The sequence below is a fragment of the Oryctolagus cuniculus genome, chromosome Y (assembly GCF_051225735.1).
Source record: "Oryctolagus cuniculus isolate XC-2025 breed Fujian yellow rabbit chromosome Y, ASM5122573v1, whole genome shotgun sequence".
NCBI lineage: Eukaryota > Metazoa > Chordata > Mammalia > Lagomorpha > Leporidae > Oryctolagus > Oryctolagus cuniculus.
The window spans coordinates 21,842,213-21,866,858 of NC_142889.1; the positions used below are offsets into that span (position 1 = coordinate 21,842,213).

Below are 24,646 nucleotides of genomic sequence, written 5' to 3' on the forward strand. Positions count from 1 at the left end.
TGGGGTCCCTGGCGGCCAGCCCACACGCATTCTGCCCTCCCGCTTTCCGGAAGATGTAGGAGGGTGAGGCTGGCGGTCCTGTAGGGGACGCCCTGGATGTGGGAGGAGTCGGTGCTCCAGCCCCTCTTCTTGCTGCTTTCCCAGCCTGCAGTTGTGCTCGGTGTTTTTCACTCCCTGGGTGTTCGGCATGTGGAAAGGGAGCTCCTCCACACCCCAGTGCCCAGCAGCCATAGCTGGGTCGATGGGAAGCCAGAAGCCAGGAGCTTCATCCGGGTCTTCCACATGACTGCAGAGGCCCAAACAGTTGGGCCATCCTCCATTGCTTTCTCAAGCGCATTAGCAGCGAGATGGACCGGAAGTGGAGCAGCTGGGACTCCAACCCAGTCCACATGGGATGCGGGCACTGCAGGCACCGTGTTAACTTGCTCCATGACAGCACTGCCCACCCCCTCGCCCCCAACTCTGTCACAGTTAAAGCTCCGGCAGGTCACTTACTTCCAACTCAGTTCCCATCTCTGAGACTGGGCTTGGGATTTAAAGATCAAACACGTCCAAAATAATGTGATTAATAGCTTTTTGTCATGTTTAGAATTTGTTTCTACCTCTACAAGTGGAAGTTATGGAACCAAACTTCCCTTGCACATGAAACACAGGTTCTGCAGCTACAATTTGATGAGAGGTACAAGGTCAAGTGCCCCGCTGGAGCCGTATTTGCTGGATCTCCTGCTGTTCTTGGGACCTGGCCGCTACAATGGCAGGGTGTTTTTAATATGCGTGGAAGACAGTAAAGTCACATGCTCTCTCACAGAAGACATAAGCCCCTTGCTTTTCTGGAGTGTAAACCTAAAACTGGATTATCTTTAAATGTATAACTAAAACCTGTATAGCTTGGTAGAAAATAATGTGCTTATTGGGTCATCAAACTCTAAATTGTACCCTCAGCGTGGGTCACTATTTTGGTAACAGCTTACAAGAACTTGACTCTTCCTTAGGGCTGCAAAGTCTGAGTCTCCTGAAAAGTGAGACCCCACATTCTTGGAAGAAGTCCTGGAGCAATGGGGGTTCCAGTGGCCTATGGGCTCTGCTGTTGGCTGCAGACGAGGCTGCTCTTGTGTGACAGCAGGACATGGGGAGCCCTTCTCTGTGTTGAAAGAACCACCTATAAATAAAGAAAATGTTCGTCTTGGCAGTGAACTGGGAGATACCAGGTGAGCCTTCTTCCATCAGCTCATTAGAGATCCAGTTCAGCTGACCCTTCTCAGCATGTTTTTAAGATAAAATCTTGGGCATCCTAGTGTTTGCAATGGCAATGTCCAAGCCCAACAGACCTTCTCCCTAACTTGTTCACATTCCGGGAATACTTTAAAAAACAAGTAAAAACCCAGACACAGCTTTTTCATAATATTCCTTTCCCATGAGCTTTTTGAAGACCACCATGTATGCATGGATTTCAAAATTTCTTGGCCCCAAAATAAACTTATCTCCTAATTCCATTTCCCACTAATACTTTGACATACCCTTGCATGAGAAGCTGACACATTTCTCAAAGTTGCTAAGTGACACCAGTTTCTGAGCAGTACTCAAAGAAGTGTGCAGCCCGGAGCCACTTTGGTAATTACTCAGCATGTTAGCATGTTCAACACTCTTGGTCTGGCAGGAAAGCAGTCCATTTCATCTGCTCCAAACCACTTTCTCAAACTGATTTCACAACCCCCCCCCTTTTTTTGTGGAATACATATTGAGAATGGTAATTAAGCAGCCTGTCCATGAAGAAATATTTTACAGATGTTAAAGAGTTAAGTTACATCTCTTTCCAGCTGTCACTTTTCAGATGAAAGAAAAGACCAGGAGTAATGATCAATCTTTGCCCACAGTAACATTGGTTAATATCTAGCTGGTCAACATTAAGATTATCGAATTCTCTTGGGCTTCTACTACATTCACAGTCTTTCTCAATTCACTTGTGTCTAGCTATCTCTTACCTGTATTTTGATTATGTTCTCATTGACTCCAATTACCTGGTTTCCCTCAATTGAGAAAAAATCCCATTTTGGGAATTAACTGAAAGCCTCATAACAAATCACAGTTGACTTGAGTGCTGTCCATTCTAGATCATTTGCTTCGCTAATGATCTAGACAATTAAAATAGGGTACAGGGACCCATTTGGGTTTGCAGTTAAGCTACCTGTTAGGATGCACATGTCCCATACTGGACTATCTGGGTCTGATTCCTGGTTTAGGCTCCTGATTCAGCTTCCTGCTAATATGGATCGTGAGAGGCAACAACAAAGTCTCAAGTTATTGGGTTCCTGCCACCCACATGAGAGACCTGAACTGAGTTCTGGCTCCTTGTACTAAGAGCTGCCAGCTGTTGTGGGCATGTGAGGATTGACCAGTGGATGGGATGTGTGTGTGTGTGTGTGTGTGTATGTGTGCACATGTGTGTCTACCTCTCAGTTTTTAAATAGACCATAATTCCTACAGTAATAGCCGTAGAGAACAAATCAGCCCTTTCTAATAGCCCCTCAATCTCAGCTTCTACTTCCAAGACCAACTCTCTTGACTTTGCCTCTTTGTGTTCTAGAACAGTATGGCATCACCAAGAAATCCCACCTGCATTAAAGAAAGTCACCAAGAGGAAGAGCATGTGCTGAGCAGTGAGATGTTGTTGGTGAGTCCTGGGATGAACAGAGATGCTGAGGAAGTCTGGGACATCTGTCTCTGAGGAAAATGGTTGTGGGACCTAGTGGAAGAATGTCCCTTGGGAAAAATCCTAGCCAGGTGACAGTATTCAATGGTAACTTCTTGCTGTTGGTGAAGCTGCTACTATGTGTATCAAACTCTTTTTGGAACTCTTTTGTCTTTAGCTTTGATTTTTACCTTCAGCTTTTGATTTTAATAATTAAGGGCTGAATGATGTGAAATATGCATGAAATAGTCATCAAGGCATGAGTTTTTGCTGGACTTCCACAAGGAGCTCAGCCCTATGGTGGGCTGCTGTTGTAGGAGATGTTGGGAGTTTCTCTTAAGACTTATCTCCCTCTGTGAAGTCAGCTAACTTCTGAGTGGCTCAGTCATCTCACTCAGTGTGTGTTCTCTAACTTCAATTCTCTTTTCCCACAGGGCTTGTTAACCTCTTTACAAGTGGACTGACCTTAGTAAAAAGAAACTGAAACATTCGTATCAGAATTGCTTGTATCTTTCATTGTGTGCTGTTTTAACTTCATTGCAGTGTGCAGCAAGTGGCAATTGCTTAGTGAAATGACTGATATTTAAATTGGAGGAAGTCCTCCAGTTTTTTAGTGGGATATCTGGGGATGTTTCAGTTCGGTCTCCACGCAATCTCAGCTTTCAAATCTCTGGGCACCTGGCCTGGTGCTAGTCAGTTCTAGATTGGAATCTTGCCTCTGACACCAATTTTGAGCTAGCTAATCACTTGGAACTTGCCTTCCCATTATACAAGGGGAATGATCTCTTTACCTTTTAGGATAAATGTCAAGTTTCTGCAGCACAGTGACTGTGTGTTAGTTCCTTGCCACTCCCTAGCCCAGATAAACTTCCCTGCAAAGTTAGTGTCCACTTTTGCTTAAAATTCATAAGTAATGCTTTCCTTATGCTCTCATTTTCTTTTCAAGTGAAGAGGTCAGGTGAACACACTTCATAGATACAGAAGCTCAGAAAAATGATTTGTCTAAGGCTTGTTTAAAATAAAGTAGGTGGCTACTGTAGTTGGTGACATGGAGTATAGCTGCAGACCAGGATTCATTTTCACTAGCTCTTGCCTAAGGAGGAGCCTACAGATGCTTAGGCTGCTATGAAGTCCTTTTGCTTCCCAGGTTACTGCTTTAGTCACACCCATAGAAGGAATCCAGTCCATGGAACCTGTGATGGGAGCAAGAGTATGGTTTTGCAACCTTGGGAAAATCATTCTGAATCTATTTCTCTGTCTAAAATTGGAACCACCTCATCATGCCAATGGAGCAGTGAATGAAAACATGAAAATGATTGTGTACTGCCTAGCATGGTTCATGAATCCAATAACGTGAGTCCAAACAACAATAAGTTCAACTTCATTTGGAAAAATATTTGATTTTGGTTCAGATATTTTCTAGGCTATTCATATCTGTGTCTTGTGGACTGCATTCAAATAGGCTGCCAAGCATAATGAGAAGTGGTAGGCTTATTACTTGGATAATAATTAAAAAAAAAACAATCTGTGCTTTTCCATCAGTTAAAACATTCCCAAATCAAGATCACCTTGACCTGAAGAACCAGTGTGAGGGGAGCATGTGTCCTGAGGAGGCAGAGTGAGGACTCTTTAACTGGGAGACAGAGCAGACATAAGAAGATACCCCAGGGTCTCAGCACCACAGAACCCTACCCTCCTCTCCTGCACAGAAAGTATTAGGTTTCTCTTACTACTCTCTCCCAACTATGCCATTGCAAATCTCCCTTTGCTGATACACAAAATGCATAAAAGTGTCCAAAAACCAAGCTCAAATGCTTGCATAAGTGATGTCCAACCATATTCCACCTTCTCTGGATAGCCTGTCTTGGTCTCTTTAGACCTTCAGTCTTCCACCAGATTTCCAGGGCTTGTGTCCAGACTAGCTCAGTGGACATCCACAGGCCCCATTGGGAATGTTCCTCTCAGTCCCATCTTTCTACTCTGAAGGCCCTATTTCTAGCTTGAGCCCCAGAAATACTTGCCACTTCCTGAAGGATTTTGGGTCCAAAAGACTTCCATAGCCTAGGCAGCTCATGTTGAGAGCCTTGGGGGATAACTGACATCATACGTAAGAGTGTTAACTGTTAAACTAGCAACAAGAGTCATGGCACTAACTTCCCATGCAGGACCTCTGTCCTCAAAGAGAATGGGACCAGGAATGGGAGAGGGAAGGGAAGGAGGGGTGGGAGAGTATGTGGGAGTGTGGGTGTGGGGGGAAGAATCACTGTGTTCCTAAGGTTGTGCTTGTGAAATGCATGAGGTTTGTATTCCTTGGCTAAAAGGTTTCTTGGGGGAAAGATAAAAATAATAATAAATAAATAAAGCAACACAGTCAGAGAAAAAAATGCCAATCGTTAGCATCATGGCCACATCACCAGTCAATGCTCTGTCACATGAGGGAGGAAGCCAGAGACCAGGAATAGAGTGAGTGCCACACTTTCTCACAACAGCCCATTCTTTCCTTGAACAAACTTGAAAAACCTCTGCTGTCCTACTCCTACTTTTGTCTCTCCAAGCTATAATTACTTGCTCCCACAATGAAGAAGGATCAAGGGGTAAGCTGGGCACCACCAGTGACACACCCACCTTTGGTCTCCTGTGAAAGTATTCCCAAGTATTAGCTGCCTGGAATCTAATTCAACACACCCAAGTGTTCCCCACTGGAGAATTTACCAGACACATCACAACATCGTGTTCACTGGAAAGACTTCATTTTATAAACAAAGACTCAAGATTTTATATCTAACAATCCCTAACCATCCTTACCTCCTCAACTGGCTTTTTATGGCCATTTCATAACTTATCCCTATTTGTAGAAACTGCATGTAATCAACTGCTCCTCTAAGAACCTTGTATTGTGCTCGTCTTAATTTCTTAATCTGATAGATGTAATGGGAAGCCTAAGGCAGATTTAAATCTGAATTTTCTTCTAGGAATTTAACTTGTATGATATAGGTTTGGGTTTTCTTCTGGAGAATAGGAATCTTTAGAAAAGTTACTTGGGGGGCCGGCACTGTGGCACAGTGGATTAACGCCCTGGCCTGAAGAACCAGCATTCCATATGGGTACTGGTTCTAGTCCTGGCTGCTCCACTTCCAATCCAGCTCTCTGCTATGGCCAGGGAAAGCACTGGAAGATGGCCCAAGTCCTTGGGCTCCTACACCTACATGAGAGACCTGGAAGAAGCTCCTGGCTCCTGGCTTCAGATTGGCACAGCTTCAGCCATTGTGGCCAGTTGGGGAGTGAACCAGCAGATGAAAGACCTCTCTCTCTCTCTGCCTTTCCTTTCTCTGTGTAGCTCTGACTTTCAAATAAATAAATAAATCTTTAAAAAATAAAGAAGTTACTTGGTTCATGAATCAAGCCCAAAAGGCCCCACGCTTGGGCCTGAAGTGTGTATTGCTAGCAATTATGAGTTAAATGAAACACTTTATATTCATTCCCTATAGGGAACAAATGATGATGGGAGCTCTGTGTAGGAAGTTCTGACCATTTGAACTTCTCAGAGGCTATGGAATTCAGAGAAAGGGAGAACTTGAATGGGGAACTTGATCTTCTCCAACCAATAATTAGAACCACACGTCAACCAGCCTCCCAGGTCTCCACCATTCAAATTCCATATGTTTCCTCTCAGTCTCTTCTGATTCTTAATTTTTACCCTCGTTATATTAAAGTTAGAGAGGAAGGACCTCTGTTAGATATAATTCCATCTTCCTGCTTTTACAGATGGGGAGAGAAGTCCAGCAGGCACGGGGCTTGTACTATCAGGAGGCATCTATCACACAGTTCAAGCAAACTTGGCAGCTCCGTGGAATCCACTGAACGCAAGGCCTTCATGCTAGTGGGGAAGGAAGCCGGCAGGAGCATTTGCCACTCAAAAGGCAAAGGTGCTCAGGACCTGTGAAATGCATGCACCTACCCTCCTGGACTCTCCACCTACGGGTCACACTGGCCAGCAGGTGGAGCTGCTGGTTCACCTCCTTGTCAGAGTCCGTGTAACCTGGGAAGGCCAGCTGGACAGGAGTTAGAATCCTGTTTGAGTCAGGTCTTGAGCCATTCTCTCCACATGTTATGATCAAGCACCCAGTCTTCTAGTCGGCACTGTCCCCGACTAAGCTTTGTCTATATATGCTTTGACCTGTGCAGAGCAACCCTTACTTGCGCATGCTCAGACTTGCTTAATGGAGACTCCCTGCCAGAAGTCTTGTGTCATGCAGAGAGTGATAGGGGAATGTGGATGCAGTTTGTTGGGAAGATTGCGTGAGTCTCAAACGAGGTTTTATTTGAAGGCATAATTGAACCCTTTATTTTCTTCCCTCTCCATTCAAGGAGAAATATCCCATTTGTAGAAACACCTCATTTGGGTGTCAGAGCCTCGGGCTAGGTCGCTCTCCGTAAGTACAAGGTAAAGGAGCACTTAGGCACAGAACACTTCTACAAGTCACTTATTCAGTTGTTAACAGGCACTGAAGAAGGATTAGGACTACAAGACAAACAGAAACCCATTCTAGGACTACAAGACAAACAGAAACCATTCCTGCCTTCACCTTCAATGTAGAGGATCATGAGAAAGCAAGGTAAGTGGGAAGTCACATGTAACTGACATGCTGAAATACAAGTATCACTCACGTTCATGGGAAATGGAGCTGAAAGCTACATTTATTTTAGTGGAAAAAATTCAAAATCCATGCATATGTTTTTGCATTTTTCATGAACATTTTAGAAACAGCTAGTATGGCACCCCTGAGTTACTAGGGGGTGGGGATATGTTAGGATGTGCTTGTATGAAAGAAGGAAATGAAAATGAAAACTTGACCTTGACCAAATCATGAAATGAATTTGAGCATCACCTGTATAACATCAGGAAGATCCTGAATGACAGACCTGCATTTCGGGTGAGAGTTTGAGACTTCCTGTCCCTAACCTGCACCCACTCTCCTCTCTCCCTCCCTTACACACAGTGAAACAATCTCCTCCAGTAATTCTCCATTAATCCCCGGGGTGGGTTTGGGGGGAGACAAGGCTCAGAGGTTCTGATTTCTTTTCTGCCTTGCTGTATTGTGGGGCAGGGGCTACACTAACAGAATGCAAGGATTCCCATCAGCTAGTCACACATCCAGTTGTTTATAGCTGATTCTGGAAACATGCTATAAAACAGATTGACTTTGCTCCAGACTGTGGGCCCTTCTATAAGAAGCTGTTAGCCTGATAAAGGGTAGATAACACACTTTACTCAATTCCACATGAGCTTCTTCCTGTCCTCCCTGTCCTCTTCTGGGATGAATTGGAAGCAAAACATGTTTGAATCATGCACCTGCTTTCACTAATCTTTCTTTAGAGGGAACTTGGAGTTTGCTGTTCCTGCCACCTGCAATGCTCCCCTCCCTTCTTTCACTTCTCTGCCCATGGGTCACCTCTTTTCTTACCACTTTTCTTAAAATGCCATTGCTTTTCCTCCACCCCTTCATCTTGGCTTGTTCTTGTGCATTCTCACACGAGAGTAGCAGGGCCCCAAGTGGTTTTGTTTTCCACAGTGTCCACAAATGTCCTGGCAAAATGTCATGTGTCCCCCAATGTACAGGCATAATCATCTGCCCAGTGAGGGGGGGGTGGGGCACTTGCTTTGGTATTCTGACAGTTCCTCCCACAGCCTCAGGGTGGACAAGCAGTCAGTGTTCTAAATCTGCTACCCTCCCTAGTGAGGGAGGGAGGGAAGGAGGAAGGGAGGGAGGAAGGGTATGGGTCTGGTTGAGGGCTAGACTGTACAACAGGTGGAGCAGGAGCATCATGAAAGCAGTTTCTGCTCCTCTGTCCCCAATGCCTTGGTGCTCTGGGCAGAACTTGAGTCACCTTGCAAAGACTTCAGTCATAAGTGGGGACACACACTTTCAATGCTCATGGGAAGATAGGAATGGGTAGTGATGGCACATTATGGGTACAGAGGACTTGAGGCAAACAGCAGTTTGACTGCAAGCTGGTGGGCTTACCATGGTGTGGCTGCGTGGCTGGTCAGTCTTGAGTGTGGGGTGTAATTTCACCCACAGCAGCAACCCCTGAGACCTGGCCTCCTTCATCCTCTTGCACAGACACAGGGAGACAGATAGATCTTCCATCTGCTGCTTCACTCTCCAAGTGGCCACAAAGACCAGGGCTGGTCCAAGCTGAGGCCAGGAGCCTGGAACTCCATCTGGGTCTTCCACATGAGCACAGGGGCCATCTTCTGCTCTTTTCCAGGTGCATCAACAGGGAGCTGGGTCAGAAGCAGAGCAGCCGGGACTCAAACTGAAGCTCATACAGGATGCTGGCATGGCAGTTGGCAGCTTAACCCCTGGACCACAAAGTTAGCCACAAAGCTGATATTTTTTTAAGATATATTTATTTATTTGAAAGGAAGAGTTACAGAGAGGCAGATGCAGAGAGCGAGAAAGAAAAAGAGAGAGAGAGAGAGAGAGAGAGAGAGAGAGAGAGAGAGAGAGAGAGAGAGTTTTCCATCCACCAGTTCACTCCCCAAATAGCTGCAATGGCCAGAGCTGGGCCAATCCAAAGCCAGGGGCCAGGAGCTTCTTCCAGGTCTCCCACATGGGTGCAGGGGCCCAAGGATTTGGGCCATCTTCTACTGCTATCCCAGGCCATAGCAGAAAGCTGGATTGGAAGAGGAGTGGCCGGGACTAAAATCAGCACCCATATGGGATGCCGGAGCTTCAGGCCAGGGCTTTAACCCGTTGCGCCACAGTGCTGGCCCTTTCCAGATTCTTTGCTGAGTGAAACCATTCCAAAATATGAGGTTACTAAGGGCAAGCTTTATGGCACAGCAGATTAAGTGGCTGCCTGGGATGCTTTCACCAAGCTGCCTGCTTCTGCCACTGCTACCGCTACTGCTGCTCAGGGAAGCATGAGATGACGGTTCAAGTACTTGGTCCCCTGATCTCTGCAAGGGAGACCTAAATTGTATCCTGTGCTCCTGGCTTTGGCCGGGCCCTACCTGACTGCTATGTGCATTTGAGGAGTGAATCAATTTATGGAAGATCTGTCTGTCTGCCTTCCAAATGAATAAAAATACATAAAAATTAAAACATGATGTGAATAAAGAAAATTTCCAGACAAAAGTACTAACATAATTAGTCATCAGCAGACCTACACCATTGAATACTGTAGGAAGTCTACAAGCTGAAAAAAATGTTGGAAGATTCTTTATTGGATGTACAGTGACAAATCAGAATCACTAAAGATGACAAGCATGTGCACTGGTGAATATAGATAATTAATTTCCTTAAAAGAGAGATAGTTATTTGAAGCAAAAGCTATCACACCATGTGTGGCACACATGTGTTAATTCAGTATGTACACATTGGTATAAAAATAGCACATTGTACAGGGATCTTAATGGAATTGTTGTTTGAAAAATACCCTATATTCATATGATGCAGTGCAGTGTTAATCATGTATATTGTGGTAAATTATTCATATTGTAATTCCTTAGAACAATTAATGCATATGGTTATGTGTCAATTGAAGAAAATTAATACAAGAAAGCATGGTAGGGGCCAGCACTGTGGCGTAGCAGGTAAAGCTGCTACCTGCAATGCCAGCATCCCATATGGGCACTGGTTTAAGTCCTGGCTGCTCCAGTTGTGATCCAGGAAAGCAGTGAGGATGGCCCAATTCCTAGGACCCCTGCACCCATGTGGTAGAGCCAGAGGAAGTTTTTGGCTCCTGGCTTTGAATCAGCATAGCTCCGGCCATTGAGGCCAATTGAGGGATGAATCAGCAGATGGAAGACCTCCTCTCTCTCTGCCTCTCTTTTTCTCACTGTAACTCTGACTTCCAAATAAATAAATAAATCTATAAAAAAGAAAGAAATAAAGCATTCTATGCCCTTACTAAGGTCGCCATAATTCAATACTATAGACTGAGTGGATTAAACAACAGAAATATATTTTTTCATAGTTCCGGAGAATGAAAATTCAAGAGTGAGTTTCTTCAGACTTGGTTTCTCCTAGGCCTTTTTCTTTGGTTGGAAGATGGCCAAATTCTATGTCCTCACTTGATCTTTCCTATGGCCCATCCTTGGTGTTTCTCTTCCAAAGACAGCAGTTGAATTGGATAAGGGCCCATCCAAAGGACCCTATTAATCTCAATTACTCATTTGAAGGTCCTATGAATGTCCACATACATCTTTTGGAAAAACATGTTTCATCTATAACATAGATCTAAATATACAACAGGAATGCCATATGAAATATTTAAAACACTTTATTGGCAATGGCTTTTAGCCTAGTGCTTAGATGTCAGTTAAGATGCATGTGTGCCATATTTGAGGGCCTGGGCTCAGACTCACAGTGCTAGCTTCCTTCTTGGGAGGACCCCAGTAGGCAGTGGCAATGGCTCAAGGGACTGGTGTTCAGACATCTGTGTGAAGTGGGAGGAAGAGCTTCAGTGAGTTCCCAGGTTCTGGCTTCAGCCTGGCTCAGTTGCAGTCATTGCAGGCAGCTGGGGAAGTAAAACAGTGAATGGGAATTCTCTCCATGTGTGTACATGTAAATAAAAAGGTTTTTAAAAATAATTTAAAATATTTGATGACCTCAAAAGAAGGTAGAAAAACAGAGAAACAAATCAAATGAGATAAACAGAAAATAAATAATAAAATAGCAGACATAATTTCAACCACATTTTAATTAAATGTAAATGGACTGATGATTAACACAGAACTCGTCAGGTTTGATTAAAAGAACAAGACATTTCTTTATGCAAATCCATAAGTGATCCATTTTAATACAGGTACACAGACTAAAAGTAAAAGAAGATGCACCATGCAGAGTGGGATGTACAGTGTAGGAAAGAAAACTGCATCCCATATTGTAGTATGTTGGTTTGATACACAGTTCTGGCTTCCAGCTCTACTTTCCTGCTAATTCAGACTCTAGGGGGCTGGATGATGCAAGTAACTGAATTGCTGGCTGATGATTTCAACACAGCACAGTCCCAGTCATTGTAGGTATTTGGAAACTGAATCAAAGATCAAACCTCTCTCCATCTCTGCCATTTAAATAAAAATAAATATTTTACAGAGATATACTATATGAACACTAATCATAAAAAGCTCAAGTTGAGGGGGCTGGTGCTGTGTGGCAGTAAGTTAATCCTCTGCTGTGGTATCAGCATCCCATGTGGATGCTGGTTCTAGTCCCGCCCACTCCTCTTCTAATCCAGCTCTCTGCTGTGGCCTGGAAAGGCAGTAGAGGATAACCCAAGTGCTTGGTCCCCTGCACCCACATGGGAGACCAGGAAGAAGCACCTGGCTCCTGGCTTGGGATCGGTGCAGCTCCAGCCATTGCAGTCATTTGGGGAGTGAATCAACAGAAGAAAGAACTTTCTCTCTGTCTCTCCCTCTCACTATCTGTAACTCTACTTCTCAAATAAATAAAATCTTTTAAAAAAAGCTCAAGTGTGTATCATATTTGGTACAAAATAACACTATTTATGTAAAATATGTTACCACAGATGTAGAGACTTTTCTTCACAATAAATAGCTCATGTGTCATTATGATATAATAATCATAAATGTCCATGTTCATAAAACAAATTTCAAAGGACATGAGGGGCAGCACTGTGGTGCAGCAGGTTAAAGCCCAGGCTTGCAGTGCCAGCATCCCATATGGGCATTCATTTGAGCCCTGGCTGTTTCACATCCCATCCAGCTTCCTGCTAATTTGCCTGGGAAAGCAGTGGAATACCACCCATATTCTTGGGCCTCTGCACCTATGTGGGAGACCCTAAAGAAGCTCTTGGCTCTTAGTGTCAGATCAGCTCAGCTCTGGCCATCACAGCCATTTGGGAAGTGAACCAAAGGATGGAAGACCCTTCTCACTCGTTCTCTCTGTCTCTATTTCTCTCTGTAAGTCTTTCAAATAAATAAAAAATAAATCTAAAAGAGCATGAGACAAAACCCACAGAACTAAATAAGAAACTGAAAAAAATCCACGAAGTTAGATAATTAATACTTTTCTTTTAGTAACCCATGGACCAAACAGATAAAAATTAGCCAGATATATATGAGTGCATTGATCAATGCGTGTCAACCACTTTGTGGAACAGTCACTACAACAGAACATTACCTGCACAGTAACTGGCGGACCCCAACTGAGTCATCACAACTGCCTCCTGGGATCTTCATTAGCAAGAAGGTGGAATCAGGAACCAGAACTGGAAGTCAACCCCATGCACTCTAAAGTAGGACTTGAACATTTTCTTTGGTATCATGGCTACTAGGCTAAATGCTAACTCTCTCTTTACACATTTTTTTCCTCTGCTTTATTTGAATGTACTGTACATACTCTTCTGCAAATTCTGTTTCTACTAGGACCACCCTGATGGCATTTTATCTTTTTCCCTGAACTTTTCTAGTTTCTTCCACTTAACATAACCCATCTAAATATTCCTTCTGGTCTTCCGTGCATTCTATTCTGCAGTTCTCCTTGTTAAATTTGACCCTCTGTAGTCTGACACTCTTTTTTTTAACTTTTATTTAATGAATATAAATTTCCAAAGTATGGCGTACGGATTACAATGGCTTCCCCCCATAACGTCCCTCCCACCCGCAACCCTCCCCTTTCCCATTCCCTCTCCCCTTCCATTCACATGAGGATTCATTTTCAATTCTCTTTATATACAGAAGATCAGTTTAGCATACATTAAGTAAAGATTTCAACAGTTTGCTCCCACACAGAAACATAAAGTGAAAAATAATAGGTGATTTTTTAAATGATGATGAAATCAGATCAGACCTATTGTCATGTTTAATCCCAGTGAGAGTCAAGTAGGGAATTGATAATTTCTTCTTTTTTTTAACAGAAGATCAGTTTAGTATACATTAAGTAAAGATTTCAACAGTTTGCACCCCCATAGAAACACAAAGTGAAATATACTGTTTGAGTACTCGTTATAGCATTAAGCCTCAATGTACAGCACATTAAGGACAGAGATCCTACATGAGGAGTAAGTGCACAGTGACTCCTGTTGTTGACTTAACAAATTGACACTCCTGTTTATGGCATCAGTAATCTCCGTATGCACCAGTCATGAGTTTCCAAGGCTATGGAAGCCCCTTGAGTTCTCCGACTCTTATCTTGTTTAGACAAGGTCATAGTCAAAGTGGAGGTTCTCTCCTCCCTTCAGAGAAAGGTACCTCCTTCTTTGAAGACCTGTTCTTTCCACTGGGATCTCACTCACAGAGATCTTTCATTTAGGTTTTTTTTTTTTTTTTTTTTCAGAGTGTCTTGGCTTTCCATGCCTGAAATACTCTCATGGGCTTTTCAGCCAGATCTGAATGCCTTTAGGGCTGATTCTGAGGTGAGAGTGCTGTTTAGGACATCCGCCATTCTATGAGTCTGCTGAGTATCTCGCTTCCCATGTTGGATCACTCTCCCCTTTATTTATTCTATCGGTTAGTATTAGCAGGTACTAGACTTGTTTATGTGCTCTCTTTGACTCTTAGTCCTTTCATTATGATCAATTGTGAACTGAAACTGATCACTTGGACTGGTGAGATGGCATTGGTACATGCCACCTTTATGGGATTGAATTGGAATCCCCTGGTATGTTTCTAACTCTACCATTTGGGGCAAGTCAGCTTGAGCATGTCCCAAATTGTACATATCTTCCCTCTCTTATTCCCACTCTTATGTTTAACAGGGATCACATTTCAGTTAATTTTCAACACTTAAGAATAACTGTGTATTAATTACAGAATTAAACCAGTCATATTAAGTAGAACAGACAAAAAACTACTAAGAGGGATAATGTATTAAGTTGTTCATTAACAATCAGGGCTATGCTGATCAAGTCATCGTTTCTCATAGTGTCAATTTCACTTCAACAGGTTTCGTTTTTGGTGTTCAGTCAGTTATCACCAATCAGGGAGAACATATGGTATTTGTCCCTTTGAGACTGGCTTATTTCACTCAGCGTGATGTGTTCCAGATTCCTCCATTTTGTTGCAAATGACTAGATTTCGTTTTTTCTTACTGCGGTATAGTATTCTAAAGAGTACATATCCCATAATTTCTTTATCCAGTCTACCGTTGATGGGCATTTAGGTTGGTTCCAGGTCTTGGCTATTGTGAATTGTGCTGCAATAAACATTAGGGTGCAGACCGCTTTTTTGTTTGCCAATTTAAATTCCTTTAGGTAAATTCCAAGGAGTGGGATGGCTGGGTCGAATGGTAGGGTTATCTTCAGGTTTCTGAGGAATCTCCAGACTGACTTCCATAGTGGCTTGACCAGTTTGCATTCCCACCAACAGTGGGTTAGTGTCCCTTTTTCCCTACATCCTCGCCAGCATCTGTTGTTGGTAGATTTCTGTATGTGAGCCATTCTAACCTGGGTGAGGTGAAACCTCATTGTGGTTTTGATTTGCATTTCCCTGATTGCTAATGACCTTGAACATTTTTTCATGTGCCTGTTGGCCATTTGGATTTCCTCTTTGGAAAAATGTCTATTGAGGTCCTTGGCCCATCTCTTAAGTGGGTTGTTGGTTTTGTTGTTGTGGAGTTTCTTGTTTATTAACCCTTTATCTGTTGCATAGTTTGCAAATATTTTTTCCCATTCTGTCAGTTGTCTCTTCACTCTCCTGACTGTTTCTTTTGCAGTACAGAAACTTCTCAATTTGAGGCAATCCCAATAGTTGATTTTGGCTTTGACTGTCTGTGCCTCCCGGGTCTTTTCCAGAAATTCTTTGCCTGTGCCAATATCTTGAAGGGTTTCTCCAATGTTCTCTAATAACTTGATGGTGTCAGGTTGTAGATTTAGGTCTTTAATCCATGTTGAGTGGATTTTTGTGTAAGGTGTAAGGTAGGGGTCTTGCTTTATGCTTCTGCACGCGGAAATCCAGTTTTCCCAGCACCGTTTATTGCATAGACTGTCCTTGCTCCAGGAATTGGTTTTAGATCCTTGATCAAATATAAGTTGGCTGTAGATGTTTGGGTTGATTTCTGGTGTTTCAATTCTGTTCCATTGGTCTATCCATCTGTTTCTGTACCAGTACCATGCTGTTTTGATTACAACTGCCCTGTAGTATGTCCTGAAATATGGTATTGTGATGCCTCCGGATTTGTTTTTGTTGTACAAGATTGTTTTAGCTATTCGAGGTCTCTTATGCATCCATATAAATTTCAGCACCATTTTTCCAGATCTGAGAAGAAGGTCTTCAGTATCTTGATTAGTATTGCATTGAATTTATAAATTGCTTTTGGGAGAATGGACATTTTGATGATATTGATTCTTCCAATCCATGAGCATGGAAGATTTTTCCATGCCTTGGTATCCTCTTCTATTTCTTTCTTTAAGGTTTTGTAATTTTCATCGTAGGGATCTTTACCTTCCTTGGTTAAGTTTATTCCAAGGTATTTGATTGTTTTTGTAGCTATTGTGAATGGGATTGATCTTAGAAGTTCTTCCTCAGCCATGGCATTGTCTGTGTATACAAAGGCTGTTGATTTTTGTGCATTGATTTTATACCCTGCTACTTTGCCAAAATCTATGAGTTCCAATAGTCTCTTAGTAGAGTTCTTTGGATCCCCTAAATCAAGACTCATATCTTCTACAAAGAGGGATAATTTGAGTTCTTCCTTCCCAATTTGTGTCCTTTTAATTTCTTTTTCTTGCCTAATAGCTCTGGCTAGAACTTCCAGAACTATATTGCATAGCAGTGGTGAGAGTGGGCATCCCTGTCTGGTACCAGATCTCAGTGGAAATTCTTCCAACTTTTCCCCATTCAATAGGATGTTGGCTGTGGGTTTTTCATAGATTGCTTTGATTGTATTGAGGAATGTTCCTTCCAAACCCAGTTTGCTTAGAGTTTTCATCATGAACGGGTGTTGTATTTTATCAAATGCTTTCTCGGCATCTATTGAGAGAATCATATGGTTTTTCTTCTGCAGTCTGTTAATGTGGTGTATCACATTGATTGTTTTGCGCACATTAAACCATCCCTGCATACCAGGGATAAATCCCACTTGGTCTGGGTGGATGATCTTTCTGATGTGTTGTTGCATTCTATTGGTGAGAATTTTATTGAGGATTTTTGCATCTATGTTCATCAGGGATATTGGTCTGTAATTCTCTTTCAATGCTGCATCTTTTCCCTGCTTAGGAATTAAGGTGATGCTGGCTTCACAGAAAGAATTTGGGAGGATTCCCTCTTTTTTGATTGTTCTGGATAGTTTGAGAAGAATTGGAGTCAATTCTTCTTTAAATGTCTGATAGAATTCAGCAGTGAATCCATCTGGTCCTGGGCTTTTCTTTGTTGGGAGGGCCTTTATTACTGTTTCAATTTCTGTCTCAGTTATGGGTCTGTTTAGGTTTTTGATGTCTTCCTGGTTCAATTTAGGTAGTTTGCATGTGTCCAGGAATCTATCCATTTCTGATAGGTTTCCCTGTTTGCTGGCATACAAGTCCTTGTAGTAATTTCTGATGATTCTTTTTATTTCTGTGGTGTCTGTTGTTACGTTTGCTTTTTCATCTCTGATTTTATTGATTTGGGTCTTTTCTCTTCTTTTTTTAGTTAGTTGGGCCAATGGGGTGTCAATTTTGTTTATTTTTTCAAAAAAACAGCTCCTCGTTTGGCTGATTTTTTGTAATTTTTTTTTATTCAATCCTGTTGATTTCTTCTCTGATTTTAATTATTTCTCTTCTCCTACTAGATTTGGGTCTGGTTTGCTGTAGGTTTTCTAGATCCTTGAGGTGAATTGAAAGCTCATCTATTTGGTGCCTTTCCAATTTCTTGATGTAGGCACCTATTGATATAAACTTTCCTCTTAACACTGCTTTTGCTGCATCTTATAAGTTTTGGTATGTTGTGCTGTTATCCTCATTTACTTCCAGAAAATTTTTGATTTCTCCTTTGATTTCTTCTATGACCCATTGTTCATTCAGGAGCATGTTGTTCAATCTCCATGTGTTTGCATATGCTTTAGGGATTCCTGAGTTGCTAATTTCCAACTTCATTCCTTTATGGTCTGAGAAGCTGCATGGTATGATTCTAATTCTTTTGAATTTGCTGAGACTTGCTTTATGGCCTACTATGTGGTCAATCCTAGAGAAGGTTCCATGTACTGCTGAGAAGAATGTAAAATCTTTAGCTGTAGGATTGAAAGTTCTGTAGATATCTGTTAGATCCATTTGTGCTATAGTGTCACTTAAATCTACTGTATCCTTGTTGATCTTCTGTCCTGTTGATCTGTCTATTTCTGAGAGTGGAGTATTGAAGTCCCCCAGTACTATTGTATTGGGGTCTAAGTCTCCCTTTAAGTCCCTTAAGAAATCTTTTAGATAAACCGGTGCCCTGTAGTTAGGTGCATATACATTGATAATTGTTGTATCTTCTTGTTGTATTGATCCCTTCATCATTATATAGTGTCCCTCTTTGTCTCTCTTAACAGTTTTTGTGGTAAAGTTTATATTGTCTGATATTAAGATGGCTACGCCTGCTCTTTTTTCATTTCTGTTGGCATGGTATATCTTTTTCCAGTCTTTCACTTTCAGTCTGTATGGATCTTTGTTGGAAAGATGTGTTTCTTGTAAGCAGCAAATAGATGGGTTTTGTTCCTTAACCCAATCAGCCAATCGGTGTCTTTTAACTGGACAGTTCAGGCCATTAACGTTCAATGTGACTAATGATAAGTGGCAACTTTGCCCTGCCATTTGTGAAAGATAAGTTCTAATACATGCTTTGAATTCCCTGTGATCTTTTGCTGTGAGGTTTCCTTCCTTTACCTTCTTTCATATTGATGACCGTGTTTCTGTGTTTCTGTGTGTAACACATCTTTAAGCATCTTTTGCAGGGCTGGATGAGTGGCAACAAATTCTTTCAATTTCTGTTTGCTATGAAAGGTCTTTATTTCACCTTCATTCACAAATGATAGCTTTGCAGGATATAATATTCTGGGCTGGCAGTTGTTCTCTCTTAGTACCTGGGCTATATCTCACCATTCCCTCCTAGCTTGTAGGGTTTCTGATGAGAAGTCAGCTGTGAGTCTGATAGGAGATTCTCTGAGAGTAATCTGATGTTTCTCTCTTGCACATTTTAGGATCTTTTCTTTATGTTTCACTGTGGAGAGTTTAATTACAACGTGTCGTGGTGAGGATCTCTTTTGGTCGTGTTTATTAGGGGTTCTGTGAGCTTCCTGTACTAGGATGTCTCTGTCCTGCTCCAAACCTAGGAAATTTTCTGATACTATCTCACTAAAAAGGCCTTCTAATCCTTTCTCCCTCTCCATGCCTTCAGGAACTCCTAGAACCTGAATGTTGGTTTTTTTAATAGTATCCTGAAGATTCCCAACAATATGTATTATATTTCTAATTTCCTCTTCTTTTCTTTGGTCTAACTGTATCCTTTCCTGTTCTCTGTCTTCTAAGTCTGATATTCTCTCTTCTGCTTCACCCATTCTGTTTGTAAGGCTCTCTATTGTGTTTTTCGTTTGATCTATTGAATTCTTCACTTCATTATGATTTCTCATCACTATCACAGTTTCCTGTTGTACTAGTTGTTTCATTTCATTTTGATTCCTCCTTAATATTTCATTTTCACGAGAGAGATTTTCTATCTTGTCCATTAAGGATTTCTGTAGTTCAAGAATTTGTTTTTGAGAACTTCTTAATGTTCTTATCAATTTTTTGAGATCTGCTTCTTGCATTTCTTCTAACTCATCATCTTCATAATCTTGAATTGGGGTGTCTTTTTCATTTGGGTGCGTCATGGTGACTTCCTTGTTTTTATTACCTCGGTTTTTGTGTTTGTTATTTGGCATATTGGAGATATTTGGTTTCTTCACTGTGGTGCTTTTTCTTGTTATACTATGACTCTACATTAAGTGGACTGTCTGTTTTTGATGGAGCCTTAGAGGCCTGAGAAGGGTGTGGCCTGAGAGCTCTGTTTGGTGTGCCAAAGGTGACACTCCCAGGTTAGGCGTGGTAGATCTCTCTCTCTCTCTTTCTTTCTTTTTTTGATTCAAAAGGGAAGTAATTCTGCACAGCTGAACAAAGTTGGAGGTAGTTAGCAGGCAAATGATATACGCACAGGAGCCAGAGATTGGGAGCTCTTTCCCAAGGACCACACAGGGAATTTGTTCTGCCCTCAGAGTGGGCTCAAATTCTCCTTTAGTCTCCCACTGGGTTGCCAAAGTTACAGAATTGTAGCATCTCTGGAGAGTACTCACGTGAATTCTGTGAGTTCTCTCCCCCACCGTCTCTTTTTTCACAGTCTCAGTTCAGTAGCACCACAAATTTACTAGGTCCTAATCTCCTGTTAATTCGCCCCACCCAGAGTCAGGTTTTTCTGCTAGGCTCAGGGCCGGTGCAGACCTGAGGTCACTCTGCTTATGACATATGTCCAAGATGGCAGCTGTTCTTTGTCTTGCTCGCCCTTGAGAGGTGAGCAGAGAGAGAGAAACCCCTGTCCGTACCAGTCACCTTTTTTTCTCTCTCTCTCTCTCTTCCAGTTATCCTGGTGAACTTTTCCCCCGCCCCGGGGGTCATTCCCTCTAGTCTCCTCTCTCCGCTTGCCTGCTTGTGTCTCGGACTATTGAGGTTCGGCTCACCTCGTGTTCCAGAGCTGATGTGTTGAGTCTGCTGCTGGTGTCCCGAACTGTGGGCTCCCATGCTCTCCACACAGGTCCACTGTGAATCACGTGTTCCGGAAGAGTTTCTTCTGCTGTTTCCTCCCCTACTCTTCCTTGAACCTGCAGTATCTCCACTTTTATTAAACTGTCTCTCCCCGGACTATCAGTGTGCTCCCTTCCTATTCCGCCATCTTGCCAGTCTGACACTCTTGTTTCCCTCTAGTTTGGGTCTATCCCACAGCCTTCAGACTAAAGCTTCTACTTCAGAATGAATCCTCCTTTATAGCTGTCTAAATCACACCTCGAGCTCAAAAACATCTAACTTGGAAATCATATCATGGGGGCTGGCATTGTGGTATAGCAGATAATATTGGGGCCAGTGCTGTGGTGTAGCCAGCATCCCATATGGGCCCAGTTCAAGTCCTGACTGCTCCACTTCTGGTCCAGCTCTCTGTTATGGCCTGGGAAAGCAGTAGAAGATGGACCAAGTGCTTTGGCACCTGCACCCACATGGAAGACCTAGAAGAAACTCCTGGCTCCTGGCTTCAGATCAGCCCAGCTCTGGCCATTGCAGCCATTTGGGGAGTGAACTAGCAGATAAAAGATCTCTCTTTTCTCTATTTGGCTCACTCTCTCTCTCTCTCTCTCTGTGTGTAAATCTGCCTTTCAAATAAATAAATACAATCTTTTTTAAAAAGTATATATATTGCAACCTGAACTTTTTTACCCACTACTCCATAGGGAAAATAAATATAAATATGTATTTTAGTAAACCTTTTTTGGTAATTGTTCCAAAAGACATGCCTCCCTGTATCCAAGTCTTCAAATGGTCCTTCAACACAGTTGCCTTTGACTGTGCCATTTTACTTGGATTAGCCCATGGACCATCAATATATATCAGACAAACAAAGTTTGAAGAGCTTTGCCAGGGCCAGCCCTTTGGTGTAGTGGGTAAAGCCTCTGCCTGCAGTGCTGGCACTCCACATGGGTATTGGTTCAAGTATTGGCTGCTCTATATCTGATCCAGCTCTCTGCTAATGTGCCTGGAAAAACATTGAAAGATGGCCCAAGTACTTGGGCCCCTGCACTACATGGAAGACCCAGAAGAAGCTTTTGGCTTCTGGCTGCAGTCAGACCCAGCCCTAACTATTGCGGCCATTTGGGGAGTGAACCAAATGAATGTTTCTGTCTCCCTCTACCTCTGCTTTTCAAATAAATAAATAAAAGCATCCATCTCAATCAAGATATCAGATGATTAAACCCTACTTTATGATCCAAGGAAAGGCAAGTCTATGTAGTGTAGTTCACCTCCAAAAGATTGATTCAAAATTACAAATGAAAGGATTGTATTTTCAATCTGCATATCTCTTGTAGGTTCTCTACACATCAAATGCTGATGTATATCAGGGAATAGAGAAGAAAGAACTGAAATTCACCAGCATTTTATAGTCTCACATAGAAGTCACCACAAGCATGATACACGCCAATCACACAGCCATTGTCTGGAGACTATAAGACTATGCTTACTGTTTTACATATGTGTGGGCATTCAATTATGCTATATTTGTATTTAGCAAACTACTTAGCAACAAAATATGATTTTTCCACTTTAAATAAATGAAAATAGACTAACTTTAAAATTCTTTTATATTTAATGTTGCATAGAATGGATAACTCACATTAAAGGGGGAAAATATAGCAATTTTAACACAATCTTCAAAAGTACAGTGTTACAAATTGATTCATTTCTGAAAAGTATCCCAAAACTAAATATAATTTTTTAACTTTTATTTAATAAATATAAATTTCCAAAGTACAGCTTTTGGATTACAGTGGCTTTTTCCCATGCATAACTTCCCTCCCACCCACAACCCTCCCATCTCCCACTCCCTCTCCTATCCCATTCACATCAAGATTCATTTTCAATTATCTTTATATACAGAAGATCAATTTAGCATATATTAAGTAAAGATTTCAACAGTTTACACTCACACAGAAACACAAAGTGTAAAGTACTGTTTGAGTACTAGTTACACCATTAATTCACATAGTACAACACATTAAGGACAGAGATCCTACATGGGAAGTAAGTGCACAGTGACTCCTGTTGTTGATTTAACAATTGACACTCTTGTTTATGACATCAGTAATCACCCTAGGTGTGTGTCATGAGTTGCCAAGGCTATGGAAGCCTTTTGAGTTCACCAACTCTGATCTTATTTAGACAAGGTCATAGTCAAAGTGGAAGTTTTCTCCTCCCTTCAGAGAAAGTACCTCCTTTGTTGATGGGCCGTTCTTTCCACTAGGATCTCATTCACAGAGATCTTTCATTTAGGTCTTTTTTTTGCCAGCGTGTCTTGGCTTTCCATGCCTGAAATACTCTCATGGGCTTTTTAGCCAAATCCAAATGCCTTAAGGGTTGACTAAATACAATTTTCACTATGACAAAATGCAGAACAATTATCAAAATTAAAGGTGGCTGACATCTACAATGATATGACTGTAATCAACTCACTTATCTCCTAAAAATTTGTTCCATCTTTCTTTTTTGTTCTTGCTGTTTTTAAATATTTATTTATTTATTTTAAAGTAAGAATTACAAAGACAGAGAGGCAGTGGAAGAGAGAGACAGAGAAGTCTTCCATCTGCTGGTTCACTTTCCAAATGGTCACAATGGCTGGGGCTGGGCTAGACCGAAGCCAGTAGCCAGCAGCTTCCTCCAGGTCTTCTATGTGGGTGCAGGGGCCCAAGCACTAGGCCCTCTTTTACTGCTTTTCCTAGCACTTAAAGCAGTTGTTAGCAGGGAGCTAGACTGAAAGTGGAGCAGCTGGGTCTCAAAAAAGCACCCATATTGGATGCCAGCATTTTACCTGCTACACCACAGCTCTGGACCATTCCATCTTCCTTGTCAGGTAAAAAGATCGTGGCAATCTTCCTGTGATACCAGAGCTATCAGGATTTAGGAGGCATCAGCACATTTGCAGTCACCAACTTTGTTGACAGACTAGGTTTCAGAGAGCTCCAATTCTGGAAATAATGGAGGTAAAATGAAGTGGTAGAGAGCAACACAAATAGATTGTCAGAAAAGACAGATTATCCCTCCAGTGATAGCTATACCTTCAATAACTTTCTAAGTACTACTTCCTAGATCCTTGCCTGTCCTCAACCCACTCACATATCTCTTCTAAAAGCTTATACAAACTTTCCAACATCACTCTATCTTTGATAGCTTATGGATTAGGTGAGGTATCATCACTTAAATCTTAAATCACTCTTGGCATTAGAGTGAATAATTAATTGCTTGGGCCATGCAAAGCTATGGCCTTCACCCTTCTAGGATTCCCTTGCTTCTGCTGTGAAGAACTATTGAGAACATTTGGGCCAGAGGGATGTTCCTGCAGGTGAAATCCCTATTCATGGAACCCACTGCTTCACACACCATTAGCTACTTTGTTCTAAACTAAACAGGATCAGGGCCGGCACTGTGGTGTGGAGGGTTAACACCCTGGCCTGAAGTGCCGGTATCCCATATGCATGCTGGTCCTGATCCTGGCTGCTCCACTTCTGATCCAGTTCTCTGCTATGGCCTGAAAAGCAGTAGAAGATGGTCCAAGTCCTTGGGCCCCTGCACCCACATGGGATACCCGGGGGAAGCTCCTGGCTCCTGGCTTCAGATTGGCGCAGTGACAGCTGTTGCAGCCAATTGGGGAGTGAGCCATCAGATGGAAGACTTCTGCCTCTCCTCTCTCTGTGTAACTCTGACTTTCAAATAAAATTAAATAAACCTTTTAAAAAATCTTTAAGTGTCTGAAAATACTAGCTGATAGAATAAAAAAGGGAGAGAATGATCCAACATGGGAAGTGAGATACACAGCAGACCCATAGAATGGCAGATGTCCTAAACAGCACTCTGGCCTCAGAATCAGCCCTTAAGGCATGTGGATCCGGCTGAAATGCCCATGAGAGTATTTCAGGCATGGAAAGCCAAGACACTCTGGGGGAAAAAAAAAACCTAAATGAAAGATCTCTGCGAGTGAGATCCCAGTGGAAAGAATGGGTCATCAAAGAAGGAGGTACCTTTCTCTGAAGGGAGGAGAGAACTTCCACTTTACCATGGCCTTGTCTAAACATGATCAGAGTCAGTGAACTCCAGGGGGCTTCCATAGCCTTGGCAGCTCATGACAAGAGCCTAGGGTGATTACTGAGGCCATAAACAAGAGTGTCAATTTGTTAAGTCAACAACAGGAGTCACTGTGCACTTACTCCTCATATAGGATCTTTGTCCTTAGTGTGCTGTACATTG

At 42.2% G+C, this 24,646-nt stretch overlaps 1 long non-coding RNA gene across 1 annotated transcript; it reads left to right on the forward strand.

The window, feature by feature from the left end:
* Positions 1 to 998: 998 nt before the first annotated feature.
* Positions 999 to 3,247, forward strand: LOC149119360 (uncharacterized). The gene is made up of 3 exons (XR_016228644.1): positions 999 to 1,208; positions 2,585 to 2,671; positions 3,124 to 3,247. It is a non-coding gene; the product is annotated as an uncharacterized LOC149119360 (long non-coding RNA).
* Positions 3,248 to 24,646: the final 21,399 nt, after the last annotated feature.